Source organism: Giraffa tippelskirchi, chromosome 8, assembly GCF_054371585.1.
Source record: "Giraffa tippelskirchi isolate mGirTip1 chromosome 8, T2T-mGirTip1v1.2.pri, whole genome shotgun sequence".
Taxonomy (NCBI): domain Eukaryota; kingdom Metazoa; phylum Chordata; class Mammalia; order Artiodactyla; family Giraffidae; genus Giraffa; species Giraffa tippelskirchi.
Window position 1 is genome coordinate 72,680,897 of NC_137282.1, and position 27,752 is coordinate 72,708,648.

At 49.4% G+C, this 27,752-nt stretch overlaps 1 protein-coding gene and 1 long non-coding RNA gene across 5 annotated transcripts in view; one reads left to right on the forward strand and one right to left on the reverse strand.

Annotated features, from left to right (window-relative positions):
* Nucleotides 1-27,752, reverse strand: part of ERICH1 (glutamate rich 1) — a 144,292-nt gene that overhangs the window by 64,666 nt on the left and 51,874 nt on the right. For 2 of the 4 annotated variants that reach the window (XR_014063463.1, XR_014063462.1), the window contains exon 6: nt 25,883-26,050. The gene's annotated coding sequence lies outside the window, so the exon portion shown is untranslated. Of the gene's footprint in view, nt 1-22,285; nt 22,537-24,822; nt 25,046-25,882; nt 26,051-27,752 lie in introns of those variants that run through there. The other 2 variants (XR_014063465.1, XR_014063464.1) reach the window with 2 other exon arrangements.
* LOC145518930 (uncharacterized) lies at nt 8,871-26,068 on the forward strand. The gene is made up of 6 exons (XR_014063469.1): nt 8,871-13,531; nt 15,745-15,885; nt 17,006-17,058; nt 23,540-23,669; nt 25,495-25,555; nt 25,838-26,068. It is a non-coding gene; the product is annotated as an uncharacterized LOC145518930 (long non-coding RNA).

Below are 27,752 nucleotides of genomic sequence, written 5' to 3' on the forward strand. Positions count from 1 at the left end.
CCCACTAATATTAGTGAGGAACCCATAGAGCCAAAAGTAGAGAGACCTCCCCCATGGAGACAGCCACACCTCAACCAGAGAGGACCCGGCCTCGCCTCTCGAGAGGAGCCCTCCACCACAGCTTGGGAGGAGCCCACTGGACATCATACGCAGAGAGGGGCCCCTCTTCTGCTCATACAGACAAACCTCACACCACAAGGAGAAAGGAGCTTGCACACCACCACTAGAGAGAACCAAACCCCCCACAACTACAGAGTTGACCCGGACCACAAGGAGAGAAAAGTCCCTTGCTAAAACTAGTGAGCAGCCACTCATCATTGCAACAAGACATGAGCCACCCTGCACATCCCTGCTAGAGACAAGTTGCCCCAAGGGAATTCAACAGGAGGCCCCACCACAAGTCAAGAGGAACCCTGAGTACCAACCAAACTCAAGAAGAACCCTGAGTTCCCTGCCACGACTCCAGTGTAATCCTGCATCCTGCGCTGCAAATCCAGAGGAACACTGATTTCCTGCTGCACTTCAAGAGGAGCTCTGAGTCCCCTGCAGCAACTCTAGAGGAAACCCCAAGTTTCCAGCAACAACTAGAGAGGAACCCCGAGTTTCTGCTTCAACTCGAGAGGAGGCCCAACTCCCCTGTTGCCACTGGAGAGGAATCCTGAGATCCCCATCGCAACTCGAGAGGAACCCCAAATTTCCCACCACAAATCAAAACAATGCTGAGTTCCCCCTCAACTCGAGATAAGGCCTGATTCCTCTGCAGTGACTCAAATGGAACATGTGACCCCAGGTGCAGGGACTGGGGTGTGAGGTCACCCAGAGACTGTGCAGGTGTGACCCCAGGTACAGGGCCTGGGGAGAAGTGTCACCCTGGAAACTGGAAGTGTGACCTCAGGTGCAGGGTTGGGAGGGGATCACGCTGGAAACGGTGGTCATGTGAACCCATGTGCATGGTCTAGGAGGGAATCACCACGAAGAATATGGACGTGCGACTCCAGGTATACGGTCTGGGAGGTGGTGTTACCCTTGACTGTGGATATGTGATCCTAGTTGCGCAGTCTGGGGGGTGGGGTCAGGCTGGACACTGTGGACGTGTGACCAGAGGTACAGTGTCTGCAGAGGGGTGTCACCAATAGACACTGTGGAAATGTGACCTAAGGTCCAGGGTTGAGAGGGGGTCACCCTGATACTGTCCACCCTGGATACTGTGGACATGTGACCCCAGGTGTAGAGTCTAGGAGGTGGGGTACCCTAGAGACTTTGGGAGTGCAACTCCAGATACAGGGTTTGTGAGGTGGGGTTTCCCAGGAGACTGTGTACACGTGTCCCCCGGTACAGGTTCTGGGAGGTGGGTTCATTTCTGGGACTGTGAATGTGTGACCTAAAGTGCAGTGTCTGGGGAAGAGGGTGAACCTGGAGACTGTGGACTTGTGACAACGTGTATATGGCCTGGGAGAGGGTAACCCTGGAGACTATGTACATGTGACCACAGATGTAGGGTCTAGTCTAGATGGGGGATAACCTTGAGACTGTGGATGTGAAAACCCAGGTGCTGGGTCTGAGAGCTGGGGTAACCCTGGAGACTGTGGATGTGGGACCTCAGGTACAGGGTCTTGGTGGTGGGGTCACCCTGGAGACTGTGGACATGTGACCCAAAGTGCAGTGTCTGGGGAAGAGACTGACTCTGAAGACTGTGGACGTGTGACCCATGTATATGGTCTGGGAAGGGGTCTTCGTGGATAGTGCAGACATTTGACATCAGGTATAGGATCTGAGAGGGGGGGTCACAATGGAGACCACTGTGGCCATGTGATCCAAGTACAGGGTCTGGGGAGGGTTGTCATCCTGGGGACTGTGGATGTGTGACCCCAGATGCAGTGCTTGAAAGGGAGTCACCCTGAAGACTATGGACATGTGACACTAGATGCAGGGTCTGAGAGAGGATCACCCTGGAGACTGAGGACGTGTGAACCCAGTACTGGGTCTTGGAGGCAGGGTAACCCTGGAGACTATGTATGCGACCACAGGTGCAAGGTCTGAGAGGTGAGGTCACCCTGGGGACTGTGGATGTGTGACTCAAAGTGCAGCATTTGGGGAGGGGGCTCTCCCTGGAGACTGTGCACATGTGATCCAAGGTGAATGATCTGAGAGGGGATCATCAAGGAGACTGTGGACTTGCAACTCCAGGTATTGGGTCTAGGAGTTGGGGTTACCCTGGAGACAGTGGACATGTGATCCCAGGTGCAGGGTCTGGTGGGTGGGGTCACCCTGGAGACTGGACGTGTGACCCCAGGTACAGGGTCTTGGAGGTGGGGTCACTCAGGGCCAGTGGACATGGGACCCCCAAGTACAGGGTCAGGGAGGTGGGGTCACCCTGGAGACTGGACATGTTATCTCAGGTTCATGGTCTGGGAGGGGTTTACTCTGGGCCATGGATGTGAGAACCCAGGTACAGTGTCTCGGAGGGTGTCACTCTGGAGACTGCAGATATTTGACCCCAGGTACAGGGTCAGGGAAAGGGCATCATGATGGAAACTGTGGATGTGTGATCCCAGGTACAATGTCTGGGAGGATGGTCACAGTAGAGACTGTGGACATGTGACCCCAAATACAGTGCCTGGGAGGGGTCACCCTGGAGACTGCAGACTTTTTCCCCAGGTACAGGGTCTGGGAGGGGGGTCACTCTGGAGCCTACGGACATGTGACCCCAGTGAAGGGTCTGGGAGGTGGGATCACCCTGAAGACTGTGGATATGTGACCCTAGTTTCAGAGTCTGTGAGGGGTGTCACCCTGAAGACTGTGTATGTGTAACACCAAGTACAGGGTATGGAGGGTGGGATCACCCTGGGAACTATGGACTGTGACCCCAGGTAATTGTTCTGGGGCAGGGCATCACTGTGGAGACTGTGGACATGTGACCCAGGTACAGGGCGTGGGAGGTGGTCATCCTGGATCCTGACGACATTTGACCACAGGCACAGGATCTGGGATGGGGCAACTGCGCATGTGACACCAGGTACATCATCTGGGATGTGGGGTGGCCTCTTTGCCTCACTATGGCCTGCCCCTTTACCTGACTTGGGCTGATTCTTGGCCCACTGCAGCCTGACACTGTTACTCACTGGGACATGAATCTGGTCCTCACTATGACCTGACTCTGGTCCTCTCTCCAGCCTGATTCTTTGACTTACGGGGGCCTGACTCTTGTCCTCGAAATGCCCTGACTGTGGTTCTCACTGTTCCCCGATTCTGGTCTTTTTCCCTGAGTCTGGTTTTCTCTGTAGCCTAACTCTGGTCCTGCTGGTCCCTGAATCTGCTCCTGAATGGGCACTGACACTGGACCTCACTCTGGCCTGACTCTGTCCTCACTAGGGCCTGACCTTCGTCCTCACTATAGCCTATTCTGGTCCTTTCTATGGCCTGAATTTTGCCTAAGAGCTTCCTGATTCTTTGCCTCACTACAGCCTTACTCTGATCATCACTGGGGCCTGAATCTTGGCCTCACTGGGCCCTGACACCTGTCCTCACTCCTGATTGACCCTGGTCCTCACTGGACCCTGAATGTGGTTCTCTCTGTGGCTTGACTCTGGTCCTTTCCTCGGCGTGCCTCTCTATGGCCTGAATTCGTCCTCGGTATGGCCTGATTCTGCTCCTCTCTACAGCCTATTTCTTTCCCTCACTTGCCCTGACCCTCTCCTCACTGGGCCCTGAGCCTCGTCCTCTTGACAGTTTGACTCTGGTCTCACTGTGGCCTGACTCTGTTCTTCGTTACAGCCAGACTCTGTTGCTTACTACAGCCTGACTCTGCTCCTAACAGGTGACTCTTTGTCTCACTCTGTCTTGAAGATTTGATCACTGGCCATAACTTGGGTCCGGTCTGGTCCTCACTGGGCACTGAATCTGGTCCTCTGTATATCCTGACTCGGGTCCTCACTACAGCCTGACTCTCATCCTCAATATGGCCTGACTCTTGTCATCTCTACAGCCAGACTCTTTGCCTCACAACAGCCTCACTTTTTACTTCCCTGTGAACTGACTATATGACCTTACCTCACTGGGTCCTGGATCTGTTCCTCACTGGGCTTGGACATGAGTCCACACTACGGACTGACACTGGTCCTCATTAGGGCCTGATTCTCATCCTCACTTGTGCCTGAATCTCACACTCTCTCTGTCCTGTCCTGACACTTGTCCTCATTAGACGCTGACTCCTGTTTTCACTGTACCATGAGTCTGGTCTTCACTGGACTCTGACTTTGGTCCTCACTCTGGCCTGACTCTGGTTGTACTAGGGGCTGACTCTCCACCTCATTTTGGCCTGACTCTCTTCCCCACCACAGCCTGACTCTGTAACTATGGCCTGACCCTGCCTCACTATGGCCTGACTCTCGTTCTCAATAGGGCCTCTCGCCTCAGTTCACCCAGACTCTGACCCTCACTAGGCGTTGATTCTGCCCTCACTGGGCTCTGATCCTGGTCCTCTCTACGGCATGATTCCAGTCCTCTCTATGACCTGGCTCTTTGCCTAACTACGGCCTGAGGCTTTGCCTCACTGACCCTGACTCTGGTCCTCACCACAGCCTGACTCTCACCCTAACTATGGTGTAAGTCACATGCTCACTAGGGCCTTGCTCTCGTCTCTGTACGGCCTCACTCTGGTCCTCACAATATCCGCACACTGGTCCTCACTCTGGTCCTCAATATGTCCTCATTCTGGTTCTCACTATGAAGTAGCTTAGGTCCCTCTTCTTCCTCACTCTTTCTTCTCTATTACCTGACATGCTTCTCATTCTGTACTGACTCTTCTCCTCAAACGCACTGACCCTGGTTCTCACTCTGCTCTGAGTGTGGTCCTCTCTATGGTTTGACTCTGAACCTCTCTATGGACTGAATCTGGACCTGTCTAGAGCCTGAATCAGTCCTCACTGTGGCTGAACTCTGGTCCTCAGTATGGCCTGACCCTGTTCCTATCTACAGCCTGAACCTTTGACTCACTACGGTCTGATGCTTGGTCTCAGTGGGCCCTGACTTGGGTCCTTACTGGGCCCTTACTCTGGTCTTTTCTAGAGCCTGGCTCTGGTCCTCTCTACAGCTTTACTCATTCCTCTCAGGGCCAGACTAAGTTTCACACTATGGCATGAGCCTGGTCTTCGCTACAGCATGTCTCTGGTCCTCACTTATGCTCATTCTTTTCCTCACAAGTACCTCAATCTGATTCTCTCTATGCCCTGACACTGTTTTTCACAATACCCTGACTCTTGTCCTCACTATACACTGTCTGTGGTCCTCCCTGCACCCTGATTCTTGTCCTGACTACCGCTTGACTCTGTTCCTCACCTGGGCCTGACTATTGTCTGTCTTTGGCCTGGCTCTCGTCCTCACCAGGGCTTGTCTCTCTTCCTGACTTTAGCCAGACTCTCATCCGCACCACCACCAGACTCTCATCCTCACAAAGGTCTCTGTCCTCTGTGGCCTGGCATTTTGCCTCACTATGACCTCACTCTTTGCCTCACTAGGACCTGACCCTTGCCCTCACTGGAGATGGACAATGGTCCTCACTAGGATCTGACTTTTGTCCTCACTATGGCATGATTCTCCTCCTCACTAGGACCTGATTCTTGTCCTCAGTATGTCCTGAATAGTTGCCACTCGGCCCTGAACCAGTTCCTCACTGGGCCCTGACACTGGTCCTCTACACAGCTTGACTCTTGTTCTCACTATGGACTGACTCCTTTCCTCTTTATGGACTTTTTCTTTGCTTGACTTGCCTCACACGTTGACTCACTGGGCCTGACTCTGGTCCTCACATAGCCCTGATTCTGGTCCTCACTGTGTCCTGACTCTTGCCCTCTCTACACCATTACTCTGGTCCTCTCTATGACCTGGTCTTTGCCTAACTATGGCCTGACACTTTGCCTCACTGATCCTGACTCCGGTTCTCAACCGGGGTCTGATTCTGGTCCTCACTAGGGCCTGACTCTGTCCTCACTAAGGCCTGAGTCTCGTCCTCACTAGGGCTTGAGTCTCATCCTCACTAGGGCCTGACTCTGTCCTCACTAGGGCCTGACTCTGTCCTCACTAAGGCCTGAGTCTCGTCCTCACTTGGGCCTGACTCTGTCCTCACTAGGGCCTGACTCTCGTCCTCACTAGGGCCTGAATCTGTCCTCACTAGGGCCTGTCTCTATCCTCACTAGGGCCTGAGTCTCGTCCTCACTAGGCCCTGACTCTGTCCTCACTGGGCCCTGACTCTGTCCTCATTTGGGCCTGACTCTGTCCTCACTGGGCCCTTACTCTGTCCTCACTTGGGCCTGACTCTGTCCTCACTGGGCCCTGACTCTGTCCTCACTTGGGCTTGACTCTGTCCTCACTAGGGCCTGACTCTGTCCTCACTGGGCCCTGACTCTGTCCTCACTAGGGCCTGACTCTGTCCTCACTTGGGCCTGACTCTGTCCTCACTGGGCCCTTACTCTGTCCTCACTTGGGCCTGACTCTGTCCTCACTGGGCCCTGACTCTGTCCTCACTTGGGCTTGACTCTGTCCTCACTAGGGCCTGACTCTGTCCTCACTGGGCCCTGACTCTGTCCTCACTAGGGCCTGACTCTGTCCTCACTGGGCCCTGACTCTGTCCTCACTGGACCCTGACTCTGTCCTCACTAGGGCCTGACTCTATCCTCACTGGGCCCTGACTCTGTCCTCACTAGGGCCTGACTCTGTCTTCACTGGGCCCTGACTCTGTCCTCACTAGGGCCTGACTCTGTCCTCACTAGGGCCTGACTCTGTCCTCACTGGGCCCTGACTCTGTCCTCACTTGGGCCTGACTCTGTCCTCACTAGGGCCTGACTCTGTCCTCACTAGGGCCTGACTCTGTCCTCACTAGGGCCTGACTCTGTCCTCACTGGGCCCTGACTCTGTCCTCACTAGGGCCTGACTCTGTCCTCACTTGGACCTGACTCTGTCCTCACTTGGGCCTGACTCTGTCCTCACTAGGGCCTGGCTGTCGTCCTCTCTAGGGCCTGACTCTGTCCTCACTGGGCCCTGACTCTGTCCTCACTAGGGCCTGACTCTCGTCCTCTCTAGGGCCTGACTCTCGTCTTCACTAGGGCCTGACTCTGTCCTCACTAGGGCCTGACTCTGTCCTCACTAGGGCCTGACTCTTGTCTCTGAACAGCCTCACTCTGGTCCTCACAGCATTCTAACCTGGTCCTCACTCTAGTTCTCACTGCAGCCTCACTGCGTCCTCAATATGTACTCATTCTCGTTTCACTATGAACTAACTCTGGTCTCACTTTTTCCTCACTCTTTTCGTCTCTATTAACTGACTCTTCTCCTCAAAACACACTGACCATGACCTTGGTTCTCACTGTGCTCTGAGTGTGGTCCTCTCTATGGCTTGACTTTGGTTCTCTCTATGCCTGAATCTGTTTACAGCTTGTATCTGGCCGTCAATATGGCCAGACTCTGGTCCTCATTTTGGTCTGCCTCTAGTCCTCTCTATGGCCTCATTCTGTTCCTCTCTATGGCCTGAATCTTTGCCTCACTGCAGCATGAGACACTGTCTCAATGGCCCCTGACTTGGGTCTACACTGGGCCCAATGTCTGGTCATCTCTGAGCCTGAGGACCAGAAGGTCTGGTCCTTTATGGAGCCTGGCTCCGGTCATCTAATCTGGGCTGACACTGGTCCTCTCTACAGCTTTCCTCTTTCCTCTCAACAGCCTGACTAATTGCCTCACTATGGCATCACCCTGTTCTTCAATACGGCATGGCTCTGGTCCTCATTACATCCTAACATCTTCCTCACAAGATCCTGAATCTAGTTTTCGCTATGCCCTGGCACTGTTTCTCATGATACGCTGACCCTTGTCATCACTACATGCTGACCCTGGTTCTCAATACAGCCTGAATCTGCTCCTCTCTACAGTGTGACTCTTGCCTCACAATGGTTTGATGCTTTGCCTCACTGGGACCTGACTCTGGTCATCACTGGGCCCTGAGTCTGGTCCACACTATTGCCTGACTCCGATCCTCAACACGGCCTGAATCTGGTCCTCACTATGGCATGACTCTCATGCTCACTAGGACCTGACTCTTGTCCCTACTACATCCTGACTGTGGTCCTCAATGGGGCCTGATTCTGTTCCTCACTGGGCCCTGACTCTTGTCCTCACTAGGGCCTGGTTTTCGTCATGACTACCACTGACTCTGTCCTCTATGTCCGGACACTTTGTCTTATTATGACCTGACTCTTTGCCTCAATGGGGCATGAATCTTGTGCTCTCTGGAGCCTGAAACTCTTCTTCACTGGCCCTTGATTCCTGTTCTCGCTATGCCGTGACTCTGGTCCTCACTATGCCCTAGTCTGTTCCTCACTGGGTCCTGATGGTGTCCTCACTATGGCTTGACTCTGGTCATCACCGGGGCCTCACTCTGGTCCTCTCTCAGGCCTGACCATGGTCCTCTGAAGGCCCTGACACGTTGTCTCACTGGGCCAGCCTCTGGTCCTCATTAGGCTGTGATTTTGCTCCTCACTCATACTAGCTCTGTCCTCTAACAGCAAGATTCTCATCATCACTAGGCCCTGAAGCTCAGGTCTGCTAGGGTCTGACTCTGGTCCTCACTATGGTCTCACACATGTCCTCACTACATCCTCACTTGAGTCCTCACTGTGGCGTCACTGGGGTGCTCACGATGGCATCACTGTGGTCCTCCCTAAGTCCTCACTCTGTTCCTCTCTATGACCTCACTCCAGTCTTCACTACTACCTGACTTTAGTTCTCACTAAGGCCTGACTCAGGTCCTCTTTATGACCTCAATCTAGTCATCTCTACATTCTGATGGTTTGCCTCAAAATGAACTGACACTTTGCCTCTCTGGGGACCGACTGTGGTCCTCACTGGGCCCTGAGTCTGTTCCTCACTGAGCCCTGAAACTGGTCTCTTTAAGGCTTGAATCTGGTCTTAACAATGGCCTGATCTGGTCCTCTCTACAGCCTGAGTCTGGTCCTTTCAATTGCTTGACTCTTTGCCTCACTAAGGCCTGACACATTGCCACACTGGGCCTGACTCCATTCCTCAATGAGCCCTGCCTCTGGTCCTCTCTGTGGTTTGACTCTTTGCCTCACAAGGAGCTAACTCTGGTTCTCACAATGGCCTGATTCATTCACTCATATGGCCTGACACTTTCCTCACTGGGCTCTGAGTCTGGTCCTCACTATGACCATATTCTGGTCCTCACGAAAGCCTGTACTCATCTCACTGGAGCCTGACTCTGATCCTCTCTATGGCCTATCTCTTTGCCTCCAAACTGACTGTCTCTTTGCCTACTACGGCCTGAGGTTTTTCTTCACTGGGGCCCGACACTTTGGCTCAATGGAGCCTGATCCTTTCATCACGAAGCATATAAAAATTCCTCACTAAGCATAGATTCTGGATCTTACTAGAGGCCAACAATGGTCCACACTGCCTGCTGAATCTAGTTCTCAATGGGCCCTGAGTCTGCTCCTCATGAGGGCTTGACTCTGGTGCTCACCAGGACCTGACTCTCATCCTCTCTTTGGCCTGTTTCTCATCCTCACTTCAGCCTGAGTCTCATCCTCACAATGGCCTACGTGCAATATGTCTTGACCCTTTGCCTCACGACAGCCTGACAGTTTGCCTCACTGGGGCCTGACTCTTTTTCTCTCTGGAGACTGACACAGTTCCTCATTGGGCCCGATTCTGGTCCTCACTACAGCCTGACTCTTGTCCTAGTATGGCATGAATCTGGTCCTGACTAGGGTCTGAGTCTCGTGCTTACTAGAGCCTGACTCTCACCCTTAGTATGTCCTGAATCTGGTCCTCACTTGGCCCAGAGTTTGTTCGTCACTGGGCTTTGATACTGGTCCACTCTATGGCTTCTATCTGGTCCACTCTATGACCTGACTTTCGGTCTGTCTACAACTGAATCTGTTCCTGTCTACAGCCTGAATCGGTCCTCCCTATGGCTGAACTCTGTTCCTCTCTACAGCCTGAATCTTTGACACAGTACTTACTGATGCTTTCCTCGATGGGCCCTGACTTGGGTCTTTAATGGGCCCTTAGACTTTTCCTTTGTAGAGCCTGACTCTGGTCCTCAGTACAGCCTAACTCTGGTCCTTCCCCTCTCCATGGCCTGAATAAGTTCCTCACTATGGCATGAACGTGTTTTTCATGACTGCATGATTCTGGTTCTCACTATATCCTCACTCTTCCTCGCAAGTACCTGAATCTGATTCTCTCTATGGCCCTGACACTATTTCTCACAACACTCTGACTCTTGTCCTCACTAGGGGCTGTACCTCGTTCTCACTACACCCTGAATCTGGTCCTCTCAACTGCCTGGCTCTTTGCCTCACAACTGCTTGAATCTTTGCCTCACTGACCCTGACTCTCACTGGGTCCTAAGCCAGGTCCCCTGGGCACTGGCCTTGGTCCTCACAAAGGCCTGACCCTGGTCCTCTCTAGGGCCTGACTCCGTTTCTCTCTAGGGCTTGACTCTTGTCCTCTCTGTGTCCCGACACTCGTCCTCACTATACACCATCTATGCTCCTCACAGCACCCTGAGTTTTTTCCTGACTATGGTTTGACTCTGGTCCTCACTTGAGCCTGATTATTATCCTCACTTTGGCCTGACTCTCGTACTCACAAGGGCTTGTCTGCCTTCCTCATTCTAGCCTAACTCTTGTCTGCACGATGGCTAGACTCTCGTCTTCACCATAGCCAGACTCTGCCCACTATGGTGGACACTTTGCCTCACTATGGCCCACTCTTTGCCCTCTAGGACCTGACTCTTGTCCTCACTGGAGACTTACACCGTCTTCACTGGTCCCTGATTCTGGTCCTAACCAGGGCCTGACTCTTGTCCTCACTATGGCATAGCTCTCCTCCTCGCTAGGGCCTGAACCTCATCCTCATCCAGAATCCAATTGTCACTGGGCCCTGATTCTGTTCCCCACTGGACTCTGACACTGGTCCTCTCCACAGCTTGACTCTCGCCTTCGCTGTGACCTGGCTCTGGTCCGCTGTATGGCCTGACCCTTTGCCTCACTGGGCCTGACTCTGGTCCTCACATAGCCCTGATTATCGTCCTCAATACATCCTGATTCTTGTCCTAAGGCCTAAATCTTTCCCTCACTACTGACTGTTTTCCACACAGGGACATGACTCTGGCCCTCATTGGCCCTGATTCTGGTCCTAAATTGGCCCTGTCTACGGCCGTACCACCCTGAACACGCTTGATCTCGTCTAAATTGGCCCTGACTCTGGTCCTCTAATGGCCAGATACATTGACTCACAGGTCCTGACTCTGGTCCTCTCTAGGCCCTGATCTGGTCCTCACTACAGACTGACTGTCCTCACTAAAGCATGATCCTCATCATCACTAGGGCCTGAAATTCATGTCTACAAGGGCCTGAGTTTCGTCTTCACTATGGCCTCAGACATGTCCTCACTATGTCCTCACTCTGTTCCTCAGTCTGGCCTCACTCTGGTCCTCACTAAGTCCTCTCTCTGATCCACTCTACAGCCTCACTCTGGTCCTCACTAGGGCCTGACTCTCATCTTCAGCAGGGCCAAACTCTTGTCCTCACCATGGCCTGACTGTGTCCCCTATGGCCTGACACTTTGCGTCACTATGACCTGACTGTGACTCACTGGTTCATGAATCTTGTCCTCACTGGAGATTGATACTGTTCTTCCCTGGGCCCTGACTCTGGTCCTCGCTGGGGCCTGACTCTGGTACTCTCTATGGCCTGAGCCTGTACCTGTCTGCCACCTGATCCATTGCCTCACTGGGCCTCACTCTGGTCCTCATTAGGCCCTGGTTCTGGTCCTCATACAGACCAACCCTGCCTCATATACAGCATCATTCTCATCATCACTAGGGCCAAAGGTCGTGTCTACTAGGGCCCGACTTTCATCCTCAGTAGGGAGCGATTTCGTCCTCACTCTGGCCTCACACATGTCCTCACTGTGTCCTTATGCTAGTCCTCACTCTGGCCTCACTCGGGTTCTCGCTGGCCTCACTCTGGTCCTCACTAAGTCCTCACATTGGTCCTCTCTACGGCCTCACTCTGTTCTTCACTACTACCTGACTTTGGTCTTCACTGTGGCCTGATTCTTGTCCTCATTATGGTCTCAATCTAGTCCTGTCTATGGCCTGACACTTTGCCTCGCTGGGACCTGATGCTGTTCCTCACTGAGCTCTGATGCTAGTCTTCACTACAGCCTGGCTCTGGTCCTCACTATTGCCCGACCTTTGTCCTCACTAGGGCCTGACTCTCGTCTTGATTTTTTTCTGACTCTTGTCCTCTCTACCTTCTAAATCTTGTCCTCATTAGTCACTGACTCAGGTTTTCACTGCGCCCTGAGTCTGGTCCTAACTGAGCCCTGATTATGGTCCTCACTAGGATCTGAGTCTCATCCTCACTAGGGCCTAAGTGAGCACGAAGGTCAGGCCCTATTGAGGGTGAGTCATCCATAGTGTGGACCACAGTCAGATCATAGTTAAGACCATATCAGGGCCCAGTAATGAACAGTGTCAACATGCAGTGAGAACCAGAGTCAGGCCATACTGAGGGTCAGAGTGAGGCACAGTGTGGACCAGACACAGGTTCCAGTGAGGAACCAACACAGGGTCCTGTGAGGAGCACAGTCCTATGCAGTGAGGCAAAGCACACTGCACCCTGATGCTCGTCCTCACTAGACACTGACTCTGGACCTCAGGGTGCCCGAGTCTCATCCTTACTGGACAATGATTCTGGTCTACATGTTGACTGTGAACTCCACTAGGGCTTGACTCTGTCCTCACTTTGGCCTGATTCTCATCCTCACTAGTGCTTGACTCTCATCCTCACTTTGGATGACAATTTCCAAGTAGTGGGTTACTCTCAGCAGACAGAATGCTGGGAAACCTATGTTCCTTTGTTGAATGAATGGCAATAAGTAGACTGTTTTTCAGGCATCCTCAGCAAGATTCTAAGATGTGAGATTCTAGATTCTAAGATTCTAAGATGTGAGAACACCACGTTTCCACAGAGGCCCTAATCTTCAGAGTCATAGCCAGGATGTTTCCCTGCAATTTCTGAGCCTTGTGAACACATTTTTAGGTCATACTGGGACTACCCATGAGGAAGCAGGCTGCAGGAGTGTGTCTGACAGAGCTGAGTGCCATACTGTTTTTACCTAGTTTAGCTGACATTCCACTGGAAATGCTTTTGCTGCAAGGAGTTGCAAGCTTCCTGCTTGCTTCAGAAATCCCAGTGTTTTGACCAAAGATATTGCTGTCATAAGTGGGAAAACAGCAATGGGACTGATTTTCAAGAGGCTGCTAAGCCCCAGCCTACTATGGCCAACAGAGAGAAAATGTTAATTTTGCAACAAGGTCCAGTATCCAGGTTCACACTCAGTATGTGTCCAAGCCCTATCCAAGAATTTTCCAGACAAACTTAGGATCACTGGATCCCTCCTACAGACAACTTCATGGAACAGACGCTTTGATGTTTGTTTGCTTTTCTCTGTGAGTGTGGAGGTCTTCCCTATGGGAATACAGGGGAGGGGAAATTGGTACTTAGAAATGAACTTCAAGCAAGAATTTCCAAGTAGTCTGTTACAATCAGCAAACAGAATGTTGTGAAATCTATGTTCCTTCGATGAATGAAAGGCAAAAAAAAAAAAAGTATTTTCAGGCATCTGTCAGCGACTGTGTAGATTCTAAGATGTGAGAACTCCAGGTTTGCACAGAGGCCCTAATTTCCAGAGTCAATATGTTTCCTCGCATTTCCGAGCCTTTTGAACCTATTCCTAGGTCATCCTGGGCCTCCCATGAAGAAACAGACTGTAGGAGTGTGTCTGTGATTGCTGAGTGCCTTCTAGTGTTGTTGCCAAATGAGTTGCCATGCCACTGGAAATGATCCAGCGGCAAGGAACTGCAAGTTGCCTGCTTGCTTCAGAAATCCCAAAGGTTTGACCAGATATTGCTGTCACAAGTAAGAAAAGAGCAATTGGATGGATTTCCAGGCAGTTGCTAGGCCGCAAGTTTTTAGGGCCAACAGAGGGAAAATGCTAATTTTGCCAACAAGATCCAGTATCCAGGTTCACACTCAGTATGTGTCCCTGCGGTATCCAAGAATTTCCAGACAGACCTAGGTTCACTGGATCCTTCCTACAGAGAAAACTTGGTGAACTGACATTCTGATGTTTATTTGCTTTTCCATGTGAGTACGGGGCCTTCCCTACTGTAACACAGGTTAGGAGAAATTTTTACTTAAAAATAACCTCCAAGCAAGTTTTCCAAGTAGTGTGTTACTCTCAGCAAACAGAATTCTGGGAAACCTATTTTCCTTCGATGAATGAAAGGCAAAATAAGAGAGTGTTTTTCAGGCATCTGTCAATCAGCAACAGTCTGGATTCTAAGATGTGAGAACTCCAGGTTTGCACAGAGGCCCTTATTTCCACAGTCACAGCCAGTATGTTTCCCCACATTTCCAAGCCTGGTGAACCCATTCCTAGGTCATACTGGGACTGCCCATGAAGAAACAGGCTGCGGAAATGTGTCTTTGAGAGCTGAGCTGTAGTGAGAGAAGTACTAGGCACAGAACTCTGCTCAAAGCAGTGTTCTCCCAGGAAGACCCAGTGGGCCCTGTTTGTGTCTTTACATTCTGATGCAGAAACATGATGTGCATGAACCTCAAAAACCAAGTTTTTGGTTCAAGCTCTCTTTCCTGCCTCAGGCAACTAGCATCTTTCAACACTCCTCACTTCGGTTTTCTGGAGATTGACAACTTCCTACTCTAATCCTCAAGTTTTCTGAACTGAAAGCGATGCTTGCACCTCCTCACTAGGAGCTCATCTCAGACTACATTTTCACCTACCCAGGTTAGTTATAGGTAAAGAACTAGCAAGTCACAGAACTCTCTTCTCAAACCAGTATACCCAGAGAGGAATCCAGAGTGCCCTGTGTCTTTCCCTTCTTCAGAATCATGCTGTGTGGGAACCTAGCAAATCAAGCTTTTGCCTCAAGCCATACATTCCAAATCAGAAATCTAGTTGGTTTTATTCACCTTTGTTTTATTCAGATTGACAACTTCCTACTTTAATCCCTGAGCTTTCTGAAAGAAAGAAGCTGCTTGTCATGCCTTGGTAGGAGTTCTTCTCGGAGGTCAACTCCACCTAGAAAGGTTAATTATAGTTAACTGTCTGCTTAGACAATGATTCTCCCAGAAGGATCCACTCAGCCCTCTGTGTCTTCACGTTTTCAGAAACATGCTGTGTGTAATCCTTGAACCCCAGCTTTGAGTTAGAGCTCTCTTTTCTGCATCCAAAACCTAGGTGCTTTTACACTGAAAGTTACTTGGAAAACACTTTGCTTGCTTTTGTGTTATTCGGTTCCACAACTTCCTTAGTCAAATCCTGTTGGTTTTGGAAACCAAAGCAAGCTGCTTGCAACTCCTTGTTAGAAGGTCATCTCAGGGTACATTTTCACCTAAGCAGGCTAGGTAAACTTTTGAGTACTCTCTCATCACAGAACTCTCTGTTCCAAGCCAGTGTTCTCACAGGAGGGTCTAAGTGCCCAGGTTGTGTCCTTATATTCTTCCAAATCATGCTGTGAACCAGGAAATCAAACTTGCTTTCTAAAGCCTCTTTTCTGCCTCAGAAAAGTTAGATTTTACAGTGTAAGTTACTGTCAAACCCTTTGGTGGCTTGGCTTTACTTCTGATCGATCACTTCCAGGTCTGATTCTTGAGTTTGCTCGAAGAAAGAAGCTGCTTGCACCCGCAAATCTATGTGTCCAAAGTGTGAACTAAGAGTGCTGTCAGCCCCGTCAGTAAATGAAGGGTGTGGCGGTGACCAGCAGCTGCATCCACCCTGAAGGCATGTCCCAAGGGAACTCAGGATGGAAGCGATAAATGCCCTCCCTCTTACAGTGACCCTTTGCAGCCACCCCAGCTCAGGTGCAGCTGAGGAGATTCTGATGAGAAGCACAGGACTTTGGCTCCAGGCAGCTGAGGTCATGTCAGAGGAATGAAGGCAGTGAGCTCAGACTCCTGCATCCTCCCACACATGAAAAGCACTAAATTCCTTGACATGTCTAGTTTTCCTTTAGTAAGTGATCTTTTGATGTTCCCACTACCTAGCTTTTTGTTGCAAAAACTCTTATATGTCCTGACTCTACCCTCACATCCTTAGAGCAGTTTTTCAGTTACCTGAAGTGCTGTTTCCCAGGCTTAAAGTCCCAAGACTGTCCACCAAAAAACATAACTCTCAAATTTAAGATTGTGCAGTTCTTCTGATTTTTGTTTCAGTCTACTAAATCTAACCCCTATTTCCTTTGAGAGGTGACTAGGTCATGAGGGTGGGACTCCCGTGATGGAATTAGTGCCATGATGACAGAGCCCTCACAGAACCCCCAACCCTTCCCCCATGTGAGGACACAGCAAGGAGATACCATCTGTGAACCAGGAAGGGGCTTCACCAAACAGTGAATATACCAGCGCCTCCATCCTGGATGTCCAGCCTCCAGAACTGAGGAACATAGAGGCCTACCGCTTACAGGCATCCAAGTTGGGGCATTCTCACCACAGCAGCCAGAGTGGACTAAGACATGGCCATTCAACTCATGTGTTCCCACAGAACTTTGAGGGCTGAGTAACAGGTAGCACTGGCTTGCTGGGTGAGAATTTGGGGAAAGTCTTTACTGAGGCAGATTTTTCCTCCAAGCTTCTCCAAGCAGCCTGGCTGAAGTCTGCTGTCAGTGCAGGAAGGGTCTCAGCTGATTGCTGTAGTTGGTGGTCATGAGTAAGGCCTGTCTATATCCACTGAAAATTACAGGAATGAAATTTTGGGTCCAGTTAAATTGTTCATCCCAATAGGTGTGAAAAATGAATAATTTTATCTGCAGCACAAAGACACTCACTCCTAAAAAAAAAAGAAGAAGGAAATGCTTTTGTTTTCTCATTATTTTTTCTCTTTCAACTCTGTTTGTTACGATTAGAAGAGAGAAGAAGAAATACATTGAAATCAATGGAGATCATGTGGATAAGCCAGGTATGATCTTCCCAGTCAGTGTGAAGTACAAGCTTTTTGTTCTAAACAAAAGGACTCCAAAGTACTTTCAAAGGTACTTTTAATATAGAGTTAATAACATGGAGCAGCACAATTCAGTGCTCACCCCTAAGACATGGGGGAGGGGGGCACTGAGAGAACAAGGTACTTGAACATGAATCAGCTATTTGTCTGACAAATAACTGCAGAGTTTGAAAGATGGATGATTAATATCTTTGCAGATTTGTCAAATCTTTTATTAATGTTCACTCACTTAGGTAATAAGATTTGTATTTATATAATTTCCAATTTTAACTTAAAATGAGATGACAGCAAATGTAATCTGTGGACCAGTAAAGTTTTTTGCATATGCTTGCACAAAATCTATAGAATGCACAAAAGAAACTGTTATTTAAAGAATGAATTATGAACCTCATTATACAGATAAAATGTATATGAAGTGGAAAATATACCAAATGTGAAACAGAGTAGTTTTCATCAGGTAAAGCCAAAATGTTATACCGAAAGTATATTTTATTTGCTTTTTAAATTTTTATTTTATTTATCAAAGCTGTATTTTAAATGTATTAGTCTTTCTTATGTGAGAAAATTTAAGTTGTAAGAATGCCTAAGTTGTTGAATTTTATATATGTAGATACAACCAATATTTTTTAAACAGAAATTAAATATTAATGAGACTCAATCTAGTAAATGTATAAAAAGGAAAAAATATACAAAGGTAAATGATAAGATCTTAATCAAAAGTGATGAATAAAAAAATCATAAAACATTTGACCAATAATACCTTCACTTCTTTGGGCCTTTGTTTCTTTATCTCTGATTGGCTAAGAGGTTACCAAAATGGAATAAAACTCCAACTGGATTGAAAATGTTGAAGTTTGTATGAGTTGATTGGTTACTCATTCCCTTAGGAAATTCCCCAAGGGAAATTCCCTTATCAAGTACTCTAGCACACACAGACAATTCTGGTTATAAAAGAGCTCATGGCATTTGATTTCCCCATGACCAAATCCACTTACTCAGTCATTCTTTTTGCTCTGATGACACAGTAGGTCAGGGATCCCTTTCAAAGCCTCGTTACCTGTGGTGAGGGGTCAATGACCATTGCACTAAAACCTTGATATTGTTGTTCAGTAGCTTAGTTGTGTCTGATTCTTTTCGACCCCCATAGGCTGCAACACGCCAGGCTTCCCTGTCCTCCACTATCTCCTGGCATTTGCTCAAATTCATGTCCATTGAGTTGGTGATGATATTCAACCATTTCATTCTCTGTTACCCCTTTCTCCTCCTGCCCTCAATCTTTCCCAGCATCAGGATCTTTTCCAATGAGTTGTCTCTAAATGTCCTTTCCTAAATGATGATGCTGTTAAAGTGCCACACTTAATGTTTCAGCAAATTTGGAAAATTCAGCAGTGGCCACAGGACAGGAAACGGTCAGGTTTCATTTCAATTACAAAGAAAGGTAATGCCAAAGAATGTTTAAACTACCATACAATTGTGTTCATTTCACATGCTAGTAAGGTAATGCTCAAAATCCTTCAAGCTAGACTTCAGCAGTATGTGAACAGAGAACTGAAAGGTTGTTGCTGGACCACTAAAAGACACAGGGATTCTTGGCCTCTGGAGAAGAAGAATTCAATCCGGGGCCAGATACGAGGCTTCATCGCCCAGAGCTTTTGTGTAATGAAGTTTTATTGAAGTATAAAGGAGATAGAGAAAGCTTCTGACATAGGCATCAGAAGGGGGCAGAAAGAGTACACCCCTGCTAGATCCTAGCTGGATGTTCTATAGTCACCAGCAGTCTGTTAATGAAAGAAAGGAGTGTCTTAAAACTCAGAATGGCACCAGGCCCCTCATCCATACGATGTATTTTGGGATAATCTTGGCACCAGAGGAGTCATCCCGGGCCATAAAACAATTGACTTGAATCTTGTAGTAAGGGAGATTACCATACAAATAGTTTCGTTTACATAGATTAGGGGAACAATGTCTGGGTATAACATACTGGCTTGCCAAGTCTGTTCTGAGCCGTTAGGCATAATGGCTTGAAGACAGAGTCTGGGGTAAATGCACAGCACATTAACATAGCTTAAGACAAACATTTCTATAAGAAGAATGCTTTGGTTAACTCAAGGTTTGAGAAAAGTTAACTTCAGGTGGAATCAGGTGTCATTATGGCAACACAGTATTTTAAGAGAAACCTCCTTTTAAATTTGTATAGAGAAGGGGAAAAATATATCACCAGTTTGTTTTATCCTGCTGCTTAAGAGAGAGATAAAAATGTCTGACACCTGCTGCCCATTTCCTCCGTTTGGCGACCCCTGGCCTTCCTGCCTGTTACCCTCTCAGAACTTGAAGATGTATAAGTGGGATTTAGCACTTTAACAACATCATCACTTAGGATTTTAAATAGCTCAGCTGGAATTCCATCACCTCCACTAGCTTTGTTCATGGTAATGCTTCCTAAGGCTCTCCTGACTTCACACTCCAGGATGTCTGGCTCTAGGTGAGTGACCACACCATTGGGGTTATCTGGGTCATTAAGGCTATTTTTGTCCAATTCTTCTGTGTATTCTTGGCACCTCTTAATATCATCTGCTTCTGTTAGGTTCTTGCTACTTCTGTCCTTTATTGTTCCCAGCTTTGCATTAAATTTCCCTTGGTATCTCTAATTTTCTTGAAGAGATCTCTAGTCTTTCCCATTCCATCACTTTCCTCTATTTATTTGCTTTGTTCACTTAGGAAGGCTTTCTTATCTCTCCTTGCTATTCTCTGGAACTCTGCCTTCAACTGGGCTTTCTCCTTTGCCTTTCACTTCTCTTCTTTCCTCAGCTATTTGTAAGGCTTCCTCAGACAATCATTTTGCCTTCTTGCATTTCTTTTTCTTTGCGATGGTTTTGATCACTGCCTCCTGTACAATGTTACAAACCTCTGTCCATCGTTCTTCAGGCACTCTGTCTACCAGGACTAATCCCTTGAATCTATTTGCCACCTCCACTGTATAAGCAGGGATTTGATTTAGGTCATATCTAAAAAATCTGGGGCTTCCCTGGTGGCTCAGATGGTAAAGAATCCACCTGCAATTCAAGAGACCTGGGTTCAATCCTTGGGTTGGGAAGATCCCCTGGAGAAGAAAATGGCAACCCACTCCAATATTCTTGCCTGGAGAATCCCACAGACAGAGGAACCTAATGGACTACAGTCCATAGGTTGTATGGAATCAGACACGACTGAGAGTTCTAGTGGTTTTCCCTACTTTCTTCAATTTAAGTCTGAATTTTGCAATAAGGAGCTCATGATCTGAGCCATAGTCAGCTCCAGGTCTTGTTTTTGCTGACTGTATAGAGCTTCTCCACCTTCACCTGCAAAGAATATAAACAGTCTGAGTTCGGCATTGATTGTCTGGTGTGTTCATGTGTAGAGTCGTCTCTTGTGTTGTTGGAAGAGAGTGTTTGCTGTGACTAGTGTGTTCTATTGCGAAACTGTCAGCCTTTGCCCTGCTTCATCTTGTACTCCAAGGCCAAACTTGCCTGTTAATGCAGGTATCTCTTGACTTCCTACTTTTGCATTCCAATGATGAAAGGGCATCTTTTCTTTGATATTAGTTCTAGAAGGTCTTGTAGATCTTCTCGAATCGTTTGACTTCAGCTTCTTTGGCATTACTGGTGGGGGCACAGACTTGGATTACTGTGATACTGAATGATTTGCCTTGGAAACAAACCAAGATCATTCTGTCGTTTTTGAGATTGCACCCAAGTACTGAATTTTGGACTCTTTTATTGACTATGAGGGCTACTCCATTTCTTCTAAGAGATTCTTGCCTACAGTAAATATAACGGTCTGTGAACTGCAAATGCATGGAAAGCACTGTTACATGTACCAACAGTCGTAACTTGGTGGTTTAATGACTCTGTAGAAGTTAATAGCTTGTACCCTAAAGTATCTCTTTAAAGGTACCTCCTGTCCCACATCTACAGATACTGTTCAAGTGATCATTTAATAATACTGTCTGACTAGTTGTAGGGGAAAAGTGTCTTGTCTGCACCTGTTTGGACTCCACCAGGGAGCCAGGCCTCATACCTCCTCGTCTCCGCATGAGGGAGCCTTCCCTCTGCTTCTGGCCCAGCGCTGCTTTCCCTGGTCCTGCCCACATCCCTGCTGAATGATCGATGGATCAAACAAAGCCCCACTTGCGTCTCTGACAGCGTTGGCTCCTGCTTTTCCAGGAGGCTTCCCTTGTAGCTTTGGTTTCCCCCAAAGATATACTGTTTCTTTTACCTTAAGTTTCTGTCTTTTGCCCAGAGTTCTCTGGGCCTCTGGAAAGGCTGAGGAACGCTGGGCAGTGCAGACTCACGGCCCCAGGATCCCACCCTAGTCTGCCCCGGGCCTGCCTCCTCCCATTTCCACCTCATCCCTTACCAAGCCTGGGGCAGGTGCGCAGAGTCCTGCTCCACCGCCTACAACCCAGGAGGAGCCAGAAGACCCAGGGCAGAACACGCCTGCCCCCTCCGCCCACGCCTCTTTGGTAAGAGTGCCATCGTGAGCTGAAGGTGACTGGGTGGACAGTGGCCCCCTCCCTACTTTCTAGAAGCAGGACAGAAATGCCGAGACCTGACTCCAGCTCTCCCCAGCTCTCACAGCCACCCACACACACCCATATCATCTGTGATGCCTCCCCTCCATCGAGGCCTTCCCCAGGCTCCGCCCCAACAGGGCTAACACAGAACAAGCACAGGAAAGGTTTCTGGAGCACCAAGCAAACCTCTGCAAGTTGGGTGAGAGGGGAAAGCAGGCAGCACAGGGCTCAGAAAACTCAGGAAGGACACTCCAGGATGCAGCGCAGCTGCCCAGCTTTCGTGGGCCTCTCAACAAGACGTCTCTGCAACGTCTGACTCTGCCCTCTTGCTCAGGCACTGAAGCCTGGGTCCTCACTCTCCTTTTCAATGCTGACTAGTAATTTTATGAATAAAGGCTGAATCTTTCGTAATTCAAAATGGTACAAGAATTGGGACTTCCCTGGTGGTCCAATATTTAAGACTCTGAGCTCCCCATGCAGGCACTGTGGTCAGGGAACTAAGATCCCAAATGCTGCAAAAAAAAAAAAAAAAGATATGTGCATAGATAAAACGCATCTTATAAAAAAATAAGTATGTACATTGGAAACATGAGTAGCATCTGATGGAAATTAAAGAGTCAACAATTTACCAACTTGGCCAACTTGGTGTTTTAATTACTGTTAGTTACAGATTCCCTTCAGCTGTGGTTGCAGCAGCCACTGAGAAGGCAGAGGAACCAGGAAATCAGATGCTATCTGCTCATGGTCCCCAAAGAGCCTGGGCTACAGCTGGGCTGCGGCAGGAGCCCTGCCGGACACATGTGCTCATCCTCAGGGTGACAAGCAGCGCTGGCCTGCTTCTCTTCCAGGCCTAGACCTTCTAACAGACAACGCCTCTGTGGTCTCTAGACAGGAGACAGCACGCCATAACTTACAGTGATAAACCCTGTTTTATTCTCACACTCACACCCCAAAGCGGCAGACATGCTGTAAGGGCATCAAACATAGTAAATAATGAAGCCTGCAGAGAAATATATGTGGGTGTTAGCACAGCCAGGAGCCTCAGGATCTTCTGACATTTAAAAAATCTAGTATGAATTTCATTAGTGTTCTTTTGCCCTTTGCTCACATGGACTTCAATTTTTACAAAAATATGGATTTCATGTTTCAAATTACAAGTGCTCTGGTGCACCAAATACCCACCCACATTGAGTAGCTAGTCTTTTCTTTGTTGAGGTTGGTTGTCTGGTTGTGCAGTTGGTTGTGTGGTTGTGCCGTTGGTTGGTTTAGTTCATTGTAAGTTTGGTTGTGTGGTGGGTTGTTTAAGTGATTGGCTGGTTGAGTGGCTGTGTTATTGATTGCTTTAGTTGGTTGTGTGGTTGGTTGGTTGAGTGATTGGCTGGATAAGTAACTGTGTTGTGGACTGGTTTCACTGGTTGTGTGGTTGGCTGAGTTGTTGGTTTGGGGGTTGATTGTTGAGTGACTGGCTGGCTAAGTATCTGTATTGCTGATGAGTTTAGCTGGTTGCATGGTTGATTGGTTCTTTTATGATCCCAGCCGCTGAATTAATTGTGCTGCTCACTTTCCCCCACACGACTACTCCTGACCTCAGGAGGCTGATCTCTGGTGTGCTTTCTATTCTCCTCCATCCTCTTACCACTACTCCCTCTCCCCTCTTTCTGCCATGGGCAGTCTTTCTACCATGGGTCTTTTTATGTGAACACATTCTTGCAAAATTTCTACTATTGTTTTATGTGCATGGATTTTTGCGAAAATGTTTTATGTGGCCATGTCATCATCTTGTTTCTTACTTTCCCTCTGAGCAAGTTCTTTTAGCACAGCACCTGTGAGGCTACATGTCCATCTAATTTGTTGCTTCTAACACACACACTACATCCTCATCCACAGGTGGACACTAGGCAGCTTCCTGCTTGCAGCCACCACAAGCGATGTTGACGCGAGGACCTTTGTGGTGAGCTCGAGGACCCGTCTGAACTTCCCTGAGCAACGTGCCCAAAGCAGAGCTGAAGAGTTACAGGTGAGGCCCGCGCCTGACTAAAGTGGTTCTTGGGTCCTCTCCAGGCTGGCTGCCCTGCCCACACCTCCTCCAACACGTTGTCTGAGCCTGCTTTCTAAACTCTCCTGGTTGCTTTCGTTTGTTCTCCCCCAAGACTTATAAGTTCTGTGCGCTCAGCTCTGGGGTTTTACGTTTGCACCGTAGGAGCCCCTGTGCAGTTTTCTTCCCATGCTCCAGAAGCTGGGGGTCCTCCTGGGCTCAACCGCCCATCCTATCTTGGCACTCACATCTCTATCTTCTGGTCCATAGCAGCCTCAGACCTGCCCTCCCTCTGCACGCCCTGCACTGAGTCCCTGGCCGTCATCCACCCTTCCACTCAGGAAGCGTTCACTGAGTCCCACTGTATACCGAGCCCCAACCCACTGCTGAGGACACACTGTCAACAGCAGGTGACACACTCCCCGGCCTCCAGGAGGGTCCTGGCACCTGCAGGCGGGCACAGTCGCAGGTCACACAGACACACATGGGGCTAGACTGCGTGGTGAGAGCCAAGAAGGATGAGTTCAGGGGCTGGCAGAGCTGGGGACCAGCTGGGGGCCCAGGGGTGTGAGGAGGAAGTGGCCTGAGGGATGAGCAGTGAGCGGAGAAGGGGGCAGACACCCCCAACACCCACTGTTGGGAGGGGAGTCCTGCTCGAGCTGCACCGGGCCCCATCCAGGGAACCTCTGCTGTATCTTCTCCAGAGACCCAGGAAAGGCACAGATGCTGGGCGGGGCTCAGCGCTCAGAGCTTCTTAACTCACCCTCATCTCAGCCATGACCTTCACCTTCTTTGCAGGACCTGATGTGGCCAAGTCCTGAGCATCTGGGCTTAGTCAGCACAAGCTGTCAGTTGCTCAGGCCATGTAACAGTGGACCACAGACTGTGGGCATGTAAACCATAGACATCAATTTCTCAGTCCTGGAGGCTGGACCTCCAAGATCAGTGTGGGAAAGGTATAGTGAGCTTCCGGTTCACAGATGGCGTCTCCTCACTGTGTCCTCATGTGGAGGAGGGGCTGAGAGCTCCGCGGGGTCTGTTATCAGGGCAATGATCTCTTTCATGGGGACCCCACCTTCGTGACCCCATCACCTCCCAAAGGTGCCCCCCCAAAACCATCATCTGGGGGTTAGGATTTTTGGAGGGTCACAGATCATAATAAGTTACAGTAACGAGTTGCATAGATGAATCTGGGTGGGGGGAGGGCAAACGTTCAGTCCACAACACCGGCTGCTCTTCCAGGTAAATCTGTTGGTTCCTGTTTCTTGTACCAATAGACCAGAATTAGAGCTTCCAGTTCTGCCTTCCCCATCGCTGTAGGTCATGAATCTGTGCCTTTAAAAAGCCTCTTCACTGAGCTTTGGGGGGAATTCAGAAGGGGGAGGGAAGAGAAGCGGGGGGAGCTGTCTGCACACCGTTTCCAAGCTTCCTTCCTAGCTTCCCTCTGCGACACCCATTCCTGGCAGCCTTGCGTCTGTGCTGAGCGCAGCTGACCAGTCCACCTGCTGCACCAGATGCTCACATCTACCTTGATCACAGCCCAGTCGTGCTCACACCTGGCATCCAGTCGGGCCCCTCAGCAGCCCCTCCTGTGAGAATAAGTCCCCTGGGTGGGGGGGCATCTTGCGACACTCCCTTGTACAGGCCTGGCTCTGAGAAACCCTCTCTGTTCTCTCTACATTGAGGGCAGGGCAGAAACTGATACTGACCTTTGGTCACATGGGTCTGTCCTGCCCCCGGAGCCCAAGAAGGTGGGGGCTGCTGGGGTGGTGACACTGATGTAATTTAAACTTGGTTTCCATTCCAGGTTCCTAACACAGAGCCTCTAAGACCCTGGATTCTCCAGCATGACATGTGACTTTTTATGTGTAAGGAGGTGACTCTTGGTGAGGCCCCAGGGCTGTAGGATTGGGCTGGTGGCCATGGGGCCATCCTGTGACTAGAGGGCTGGGCCTCTCAGCCCTAACCTGACCCCCCTGAGGAGAGAAAAGAGCTCCTCGGCCGCCCTCCCCATCCTGTCCTGAGTGCCGCTGGTATTCCTATTCACCTGTTCACATCACTGTGCTCTTTAAAACTTACATTAGTCCCAATCTGCTGAGTGAGAGACTCTTGAAGCTGTTTTGCCATCACTCCGATATGTCCTTTCACAGCTGTGAGCATCTACCTGCTTCTGGAACAAGATACTCTGCACTCACCTCGCACTTCTCTCCACACCTGGAACTGGCTGTTTCTCCAAGGAGCCTGGTTAACCCGGCAGAAGTGGGGGCAGCAGTGGTTCTTAACTCTGCCTCTCAGGGTCCCAGATACACTGGAAAGGCGCTGAGGACACTGGGAGTTGTGCTTGTGTATCAACATTCACCACGCTTGAAATTAAACAGAAATTTTAAAATACATATTTATTAATTTTAAAAGAACAGTAATAAACTTCTCATATGTTAACAGGAATAACACACTTTAGTAGAAAGTATAATTTTCAAAACAAAAATTTTAGCAAATTTACTATAGAATGGGAAAAGAGAGGAGTATGTTAATATTCTTTCCTGATAATTATAGGTAATTTTTATACAACAGCCAACTTCAACAAGTTGAAGTTTCTTAAAGACTGGCTGTAACTGGAATATGAAAATCACATCAAATTTAAGCTTTCAGGTAAAGATCTGAATTTTGTCACAGGCTACAAGTACTGTCAGTATGCATTATATACCACACAACATATAACATTGTGTATATCACACAACATATAACACTGCACACATGGCATGTGATACACAATACTACATATGACATGCAATGCGTGTGTGTGCATACATATATACATATATACGTGCATTTGTATAACCTGTCTTTAACCTTTGCAGATGGAAACTTCGGCTGGGTTCCAGGTGCTGAGGGCTTGCTGGGTTATTTGGAGACCTTCTGCGGTGCCCACATCTCCCATCAGCCTCCTCTCTTCCCTCACAGCCTCACTGACAAAGTTTTGTTTGTTGTGAAGTGTCTGAATTGCTTTGTAACCTGATTCAGGAGGACAGTTCAAGCAAACTTTCATTCTGTGTGTTTCCCTTCCCCCAGCCAGCCAACCAAAAACTTGTCACAATTCTGCTTTTTATCATTTTCCTTCTCATCTGCATTGACGACACCAATGAGACCCTCCACCAAGAGGCTGCCCAGTTGGGCTAAAAGAGGCTTTGAGAACAGGACAGTAAGCCTTCTCGAAGCATCTGTGCCCTGCCCCTCTGGGAGGCCTGAGAGCACCGAGCCTCTCTAGCCTGCGGGCTCCATCAGTGCTGACACGAGTGTCTGGACTGTAACGCAGTCAGGTGAGCTACGTCCGTGTGCACAGCTCGTCTCCTCCTGCTGCCCCTGTGACCTCTCTCCTGCTCAGGACTTGAGGGAGCAGGGAATTCTGACAGCCGGTTCTTCCTCTTCTTCCCAAGAGCACAATTACCCCTCACTTGTCAGTCTTCTGCCTGGAGCGCCGCGTCTGGTCTAATGGTAGACACTCGGGACCCCTGAGGCTCCACACCCCACCCAGGCCCTGACCCCACACCCCTGGACCCAGACCATGTGCTGAAGGCAGACAAGCTTGTGCCCTTGGTTGACCCCCATCACGACACCATGGACGTGGAGGGAGAGGGGCACCACCGTACCTCCAGGGGCCGTGCTTCCTCGGCCCAGGGTGCACAGGCCTCCCTGGTGGGAAGAACGAGCCTGGCTCGGCCTGACCTCTGGGGGCCCTGCATTGCCACCTGTGGGCCCCGGAAGTGTGGGGGCCGGCACCGAGGAGCACCTGTGTCCCCTCCCCAACCTCGTAAGACACCCAGAGCCCTTCTGAGCCTCTCCGACCTCCAGGACCAGACATCTCTTCCACAGCCCCCTCCTCACTTCCTGGGCCTCACCTCTCTGCCTCTCTCTTCTCTGTTCTCCCCCCAAACCCCAGGTGGACACACCTGGGGAGACCTCGCCCTGGTGGGCTTCTCAAGAGCAGGGCCTTTGGGGGTAGATTAAGGTCAGGGGAGGTCACAGGGCAGACCCCACTCTGATGGGGTCGGGTTCCCCTCTCCCCAC